Here is a 7,987-nt window from a genome sequence, read left to right on the forward strand (position 1 = left end):
TTAGAAAGTTGGTTGTTCCATGGATCAGCACGGTTTTGCTACTTGTATTAAAGTCTCATTTGAATTCACAAGTTCCAGTAAGAGTGTTATATTTCTGAGTCAATATTCCACGACAACATGTGAATTGCTGTTTTTATCTCCCTCTCTCTGTCTAGGTGATAGATATGATAGACAGGGAACAGCAGGTGTATTATAGCTACAGTCAGATGACTAACAAACTCAGTGTACCAGAGGCTCCAAAGAGCGTAGCCGCACATGAGCAGAAGACGTCTGGATTTGCCCTGCCAGAGCTGGAACACAACCTGCAACTACTGATCGACCTGAAGGAACAAGACATACTACAGGTGACCTCTAACCCCTGACCCTTTATGAAACAAGAACCTTTAACCCATTACCACACATCTCACCCATTACTAAAACCCTATTTCCCGAGAACTCAGAAACTCGTATAAACTAACTAAATATTCCCGTCTCTCCAGTTGGCTGTAGTCCTCGCGGCGTCTGCAGTATGAGCGTGACGTGGTGGTGATTCTGAGCCACGAGAGCTCCAGTCTGCAGACGAGGCTGGGGTCGGAATGAGACGCCATCCAGAGGCTGTAAGCAGTACGTGTCAGAGGAATGCCCTAAAAATGGTCAAAGACCCCAGCCGCAGACTGTTCTCTCTACTACCACATGACAAGCGGTACCGGAGTGCCAAGTCTAGGACAAAAAGGCTTCTCAACAGTTTTTACCCCCAAGACATAAGACTCCTGAACAGGTAATCAAATGGCCACCCGGACTATTTGCATTGTGTGCTCCCCCCAACCCCTCTTTTTATGCTGCTGCTACTCTCTGTTTATCATATATGCATTGTCACTTTAACTATACATTCATGTACATACTACCTCAATTGGGCCGACCAACCAGTGCTTCCGCACATTGGCTAACCGAGTATTTGTGCTCTCTCAGGGCAGGTCATTGTTGAAGATGGAGAATAACAGTGGTCACAGTATTGAACCTTGTATACCCTTTTCTCTCTCTCTTTCGCTCTAGGAGTGTGCTGGTATCTTTGCGACCCTACAGAGTGAGTTCTGTGAGGAGTATTAGACTCTAGGTTTGGGTTATCTGGCTGCGGCTGTAGTACATCCACTTATCAGAGAGAAACTATACACATGGGACCCTCTCAAGGTACACACACACTCCCTTGCTTGCTCCACCTTCAGTTGTGGAGGCACCACCAAGTGCTAGAAACACTCACATGTACTCCTAGTTTCCTACACTGACTCCTGCTGTTTGTCTGTAGGATAGTTCATATGGTCTGGAGGAGGTGGGTCAGTGGCGAGCCATCCTGGAGTCAGGTCAGCTACACCACGCCAACGCCCCTGAAGCACACATGGACCCCTACCACAGGTAAGTCAATACCATGTCACACCTAAGAGGTGTTTGTGTGTCCCCAGCAGGCAAGTGGCAAAAATATCTGTGTGTGTGTGTGTGTGTGTGTGTGTGTGTGTGTGTGTGTGTGTGTGTGTGTGTGTGTGTGTGTGTGTGTGTGTGTGTGTGTGTGTGTGTGTGTGTGTGTGTGTGTGTGTGTGTGTGTGTGTGTGTGTGTGTGTGTGTGTGTGTGTGTGTGTGTGTGTGTGTGTGTGTGTGTGTTTTTTTTACAGGCTGCTGTGGGAGGTGTGGATCCCGGTGCTGCGAGTATGTGTATCGGGGTGGCAGCCTCGTATGGTGGACTGTGTGGAGGTCTGGGCCCCTCTGGATACTAAACCACCTCCTGGAACAACTCATCTTCCCCAGGCTCCAGAGAGAGGTACAATCCCACAGACAAACATCAGCACTATATCAGTGATACAAATATGAAGACTCATGACATGGTGCCAAGCTGCCTTGGCTAAACTTTTGAGAACCTTAAAGTAGGAGTAGCTTGGTCTTGGTAGGGTAGCTCAGAGTGTCTGCTCTTTTCTATCCAGAACCCTAAACATCATGAACACACGGTTTCGATCTCCACTAACCCTACACCTTCTCTATGATAGGTGGGTAGCTGGAACCCCCTGACGGACAGTGTGCCCATCCACACTTGGCTGCCTCTGCTCCAATCACGGCTGGAGCCTCTGTACCCGTCAATCCGCAGTAAACTGGCCAATGCACTGCAGCGCTGGCACCCAAGTGACGGCTCTGCCCGCCTCATCCTCCAACCATGGAGAGATGTGTTCACGCCTGGTGCCTGGGAGGCCTTCATGGTCAAAAACATCATCCCTAAACTAGGTACACACACTAACCTTGTCCCCTAGAGCCAGCTGAATGACACTGCCCTGATTGCCTCAGAAAGGTAAATGGCACCATCTTCCCTGTATTTTTTATTTTATTTAACCTTTTATTTTAACAGGGAAGATATTGAGACCTAGGTCTCTTTTACAAACGCACACTGTAAATACAACAAATATATACAGTGGGGCAAAAAAGTATTTAGTCAGCCACCAATGTATTTAGTCAGCCACCAAAGCCACCAGCAATTTTTCCCACTTAAAAAGATGAGAGGCCTGTAATTTTCATCATAGGTACACTTCAACTATGACAGACAAAATGAGGGAAAAAAATTCAGAAAACCACATTGTAGGATTTTTTATGAATTTATTAGCAAATTATGGTGGAAAATAAGTATTTGGTCAATAACAAAAGTTTCTCAATACTTTGTTATATACCTTTTGTTGGCAATGACAGAGGTCAAACGTTTTCTGTAAGTCTTCACAAGGTTTTCACACACTGTTGCTGGTATTTTGGCCCATTCCTCCATGCAGATCTCCTCTAGAGCAGTGATGTTTTGGGGCTGTTGCTGGGCAACACAGAGTTTCAACTCCCTCCAAAGATTTTCTATGGGGTTGAGATCTGGAGACTGGCTAGGCTACTCCAGGATCTTGAAATGCTTCTTACGAAGCCACTCCTTCGTTGCCCAGGCGGTGTGTTTGGGATCATTGTCATGCTGAAAGACCCAGCCACATTTCATCTTCAATGCCCTTGCTGATGGAAGGAGGTTTTCACTCAATCTCACGATACATGGCCCCATTCATTCTTTCCTTTACACGGATCAGTCGTCCTGGTCCCTTTGCAGAAAAACAGCCCCAAAGCATGATGTTCTCACCCCCATGCTTCACAGTAGGTATGGTGTTCTTTGGATGCAACTCAGCATTCTTTGTCCTCCAAACACGACGAGTTGAGTTTTTACCAAAAAGTTATATTTTGGTTTCATCTGACCATATGACATTCTCCCAATCTTCTTCTGGATCATCCAAATGCTCTCTAGCAAACTTCAGACGGGCCTGGACATGTACTGGCTCAAGCAGGGGGACACGTCTGGCACTGCAGGATTTGAGTCCCTGGATGCGTAGTGTGTTACTGATGGTAGGCTTTGTTACTTTGATCCCAGCTCTCTGCAGGTCATTCACTAGGTCCCCCCGTGTGGTTCTGGGATTTTTGCTCACCGTTCTTGTGATCATTTTGACCCCACGGGGGTGAGATCTTGCGTGGAGCCCCAGATCGAGGGAGATTATCAGTGGTCTTGTATGTCTTCCATTTCCTAATAATTGCTCCCACAGTTGATTTCTTCAAACCAAGCTGCTTACCTATTGCAGATGCAGTCTTTCCAGCCTGGTGCAGTTCTACAATTTTGTTTCTGGTGTCCTTTGACAGCTCTTTGGTCTTGGCCATAGTGGAGTTTGAAGTGTGACTGTTTGAGGTTGTGGACAGGTGTCTTTTATACTGATAACAAGTTCAAACAGGTGCCATTAATACAGGTAATGAGTGGAGGACAGAGGAGCCTCTTAAAGAACAAGTTACAGGTCTGTGAGAGCCAGAAATCTTGCTTGTTTGTAGGTGACCGAATACTTATTTTCCACCATAATTTGCAAATAAATTCATTAAAAATCCTACAATGATTTTCTGGATTTTTTTTCTCATTTTGTCTGTCATAGTTGAAGTGTACCTATGATGAAAATTACAGGCCTCTCTCACCTTTTTAAGTGGGAGAACTTGCACAATTGGTGGCTGACTAAATACTTTTTTGCCGCACTGTACATTATCACACACACCCACATTAAAATGCAAGTGCACTGGTTTTGACCAGCTCTGGTCATAAGTAGTGCACTATATAAAGTGAAAAGGAAGCAGACAGATATTACTTAGTAGAACAGTAGTTCATACTTCATGCTCTGCCTCCCCTCTTATAGCTCTGTGTCTGGGGGACCTGTTAATAAATCCACACCAGCAGCAGATGAAGACGTTCAATTGGATGTTAGACTGGGAGGGCATGCTGTCTCCCTCATGCCTCGTAACACTGCTGGACAAACACTACTTCCCCAAGTGGCTACAGGTATGTACAATACAGGTCAAAAGTTTTAGAACACCTACTCATTCAAGGGTTTTTCCTTATTTTTACTATTTTCTACATTGTAGAATAATAGTGAAAACATCAAAACTATGAAATAACACATATGGAATCATGTAGTAACCAAATAAGTGTGAAACAAATCAAAATATATTTCAAATTTTCACCTTTTGCCTTGACAGCTTTGCACACTCTTGGAATTCTCTCAACCAGCTTCATGAGGTAGTCACCTGGAATGCATTTCAATTAACAGGTGTGCCTTAATTTGTGGAATTTCTTTCCTTCTTGATGCATTTGAGCCATTCAGTTGTGTTGTGATAAGATGGGGGGGTATACAGAAGAGAGCCCTATTTGGTAAAAGACCAAGTCCATATTATGGCAAGAACAGCTCAAATAAGCGAAGAGAAACGACAGTCCATCATTACTTTAAGACATGAAGTTACAGAACATTTTAAGAACTTTGAAAGTTTCTTCAAGTGCAGTCGCAAAAAACATCAAGTGCTATGATGAAACTGACTGTCATGAGGACCACCACAGGAAAGGAAAACCCAGAATGACCTCTGCTGCAGAGGATAAGTTCATTAGAGTTACCAACCTCAGAAATTGCAGCCCAAATAAATGCTTCAGAGTTTCAAGTAAAAGACACATCAACTGTTCAGAGGAATCAGGCCTTCATGGTCAAATTGCTGCAAAGAAACCACTACTCAAGGACACCAATAAGAAGAGACTTGCTTTGACCAAGAAACACGAGCAATGGACATTAGACCAGTGTGAATGTGTCCTTTGGTCTGGAGTGAGATGCGGTGTGGGTGAACGGATGATCTCTGCATGTGTGTATTTCCCACCGTAAAGCATGGAGAAGGTGGTGTTATGGTGTGGGGGTGCTTTGATGGTGACACTGGGATTTATTTGGAATTCAAGGCAGACTTAACCAGCATGGCTACCACATCATTCTGCAGTGATACGCCATCCCATCTGGTTTGGGCTTAGTGGGACTTTCATTTGTTTTTCAACAGGACAATGACCCACCTCCAGGCTGTGTAAGGGCAATTTACCAAGAAGCAGAGTGATGGAGTGCTGCATCAAATGACCTGGCCTCCACAATCACCCAACCTCAACCAAATTGAGATGCTTTGGGATGAGTCGGCCCGCAGAGTGAAGGAAAAGGAGCCAACAAGTGCTCAGCATATGTGGGAACTCCTTCAAGACTGTTAGAAAAGCATTACAGGTGAAGCTGGTTGAGAGAATGCCAAGAGTGTACAAAGCTGTCATCAAGGAAAAGGGTGGCTATTTGAAGAATCTCAAATATAAAATGTTGATTTGTTATACACTTTTGGTTACTACATGATTCCATATGTGTTATTTCATAGTATTCTACAATGTAGAAAATAGTACAAATAAAGAAAAACACTTGAATGAGTTTTTTAAAACTTTTGACCAGTAGTGTATGTGTGTGAGAAAGCACATTGACTTACTCATTTATGATTACCGTTGCTGTTGCTTAGACCTAAAATAGTAGGGTAAATGCAGATAACTGTTTTTTGTAGGTGCTGTGTTCGTGGCTCAGTAACAGTCCTAACTATGAGGAGATTACTAGGTGGTACCTGGGCTGGAAGTCCATGTTCAGTGATGCTGTTCTGGCTCATCCACTCAAAGGAAAAGTTTGTTCAACCAATGAATGAATTTATAAATTAATTTATAAAGCCCTTCTTACATCAGCTGATGTCACAAAGTGCTGTACAGAAACCCAGCCTAAAACAGCAAGCAATGCAAGTGTAGAAGCACGGTGGCTAGGAAAAACACCCTAGAAAGGCCAGAACCTAGGAAGAAACCCAGAGAGGAACCAGGCTATGAGGGGTGGCCAGTCCTCTTCTGGCTGTGCCGGGTGGAGATTATAACAGAACATGGCCAAGATGTTCAAATGTTCATAGATGACCAGCAGGTTCAAATAATAATAATCACAGTGGTTGTCGAGGGTGCAGCAAGTCAGCACCTCAGGAGTAAATGTCAGTTGACTTTTCATAGCCGATCATTCAGAGTAGCTCTACCGCTCCTGCTGTCTCTAGAGAGTTGAAAACAGCAGGTCTGGGACAGGTAGCATGTCCTGTGAACAGGTCAGGGTTCTATGGCCGCAGGCAGAACAGTTGAAACTGGAGCAGCAGCACGGCCAGGTGGACTGGGGACAGCAAGGAGTCATCAGGCCAGGTAGTCCCGAGGCATGGTCCTAAGGCTCAGGTCCTCCAAGAGGAAGAAAGAGAGAATTAGAGAGAGCATACTTAAATTCACACAGGACACCGGATAAGACAGGAGAAATACTCCAGATATAACAGACTGACCCTAGCCCCCCGACACAAACTACTACAGCATAAATACTGGAGGCTGGAGGGGTCAGGAGACACTGTGGCCCCGTCCGACGATACCCCCGGACAGGGCCAAACAGGCAGGATATAACCCCACCCAATTGCCAAAGCACAGCCCCCACACCACTAGAGGGATATCTTCAACCACCAAATTACCATCCTGAGACAATGAAGCTCTGGACATCATGAACCGCACTGTCTCCTCTAGCCTAGGTTAGTATTACAAACACACACACACACACACACAGCACCAGACAACATGAACTGAGAACTGACCTTTGTATAGGTTAGTATTTATTAGGATCCCCATTAGCTGCTGCAAAAGCATCTACTACTCTTCCAGGGGTCTACAGTATGATACTCACCCTTCTCATTCTCCTTCTGTAGGTGGGGGGGTACATGCAGCCCGGTACACGTGAGAACATAGCGTATCTCACACACACAGAGCATCGTAAGGACTTCCAGTACGAGGCTTAGCAAGAGCGTCGGGATGCTGCAAGCGTGGCACAGTGTGGCATCGGTGCCAGCCTGTCCACCAACGACCTTATCCAGACCAAGGCTGAGGAGAACAACATTGTCTTCATGCCGCTGGTTGCCAAACAGCTGTACACCTTCGGACACATCATCATCTACATCGGAAGAGAAGACCTGGGTCCCTACGTCCCTACAGAGTCTCATCGATATGGCCAAGTGATGGAGGGTGCCATTGGGGAGGAGAGGTCACTGAATATGTCATTGGAACCATGAATAAACGATTTTTGGACTTTCTATTTTAGACTCCTTTTATTTATTGTAGACTCACCGCTGCAAGCCAAGAGTGGGAGTTTAAATAGTTAACTGATAATTCCAGATAAGTATTTTTGCTGACTGAAACCCTTGTGTATACCTACCACTGTGGTGCAAATTATATTTTTTACTAAACAAAAATATAAACACAACATGTAAAGTGTTTGTCCCATGTTTCATGAGCTGAAATAAAATATGTCTGAAATTTTCCATATGCACAAAAAGCTTATTTTGTGAAACGCTAACATCCCTGTTAGTCAGCATTTCTAATTTGTGGTGGCCTCACAACTGCAGACCAAGTGTAACCACGCCAGCCCAGGACCTCCACGTCTGGCTTCTTCAATTGCAGTATCTGAGACCCAACAGCTGATGAAACTCAGTATTTATGTCTGTAATAAAGCCATTTTGTGGGGAAAAACTTATTCTGATTGGCTGGGCCTGGCTCCCCAGTGAGTGGGCCCATGCCCTCCCAGGCCCACCC

At 45.0% G+C, this 7,987-nt stretch overlaps 1 pseudogene; it reads left to right on the forward strand.

Annotated features, from left to right (window-relative positions):
* The first annotated feature begins 837 nt into the window (after window positions 1–837).
* On the forward strand, window positions 838–7,695 carry LOC110535082 (annotated as a pseudogene).
* Window positions 7,696–7,987: the final 292 nt, after the last annotated feature.

This window comes from Oncorhynchus mykiss, chromosome 11 (genome assembly GCF_013265735.2).
Source record: "Oncorhynchus mykiss isolate Arlee chromosome 11, USDA_OmykA_1.1, whole genome shotgun sequence".
NCBI lineage: Eukaryota > Metazoa > Chordata > Actinopteri > Salmoniformes > Salmonidae > Oncorhynchus > Oncorhynchus mykiss.